Raw genomic sequence first — 322 nt, 5'->3', positions numbered from 1 at the left:
TAAAAGCCTCTCCCACCATCTGAGCAGGGCGCAGCCGTACGCTGCGATCGCAGAACGCTTTCCTATAAAAAGTCTTCACTCAGAAGCTCAGAATTTCATCTTCCACAGGCGAGTCCAAACACCCCAAAGCAGTTCTGGTTAAAAAAATGAAGTCTCAAGAATTTATAAAGCTACTAAATGGGAAGTTTTAAGCCCTACAAAAAGCCATTTTTACAGTCTAAGTTTAAGGGTAGTTGGGTCAAGGCCAGTCCCAGCAGCACAGTCTACACAGCAAAGTGCAAAATGAACACAACAGGAAGAGTTAAGGCTCCCAGCTTAAAAA

The sequence above is a fragment of the Eurypyga helias genome, unplaced genomic scaffold (genome assembly GCF_000690775.1).
Source record: "Eurypyga helias isolate BGI_N326 unplaced genomic scaffold, ASM69077v1 scaffold33590, whole genome shotgun sequence".
In the NCBI taxonomy this organism is placed as follows: Eukaryota; Metazoa; Chordata; class Aves; order Eurypygiformes; family Eurypygidae; genus Eurypyga; species Eurypyga helias.
The sequence above is the reverse complement of the archived record's forward strand: the minus strand, read 5'-3'. Positions refer to the sequence as shown.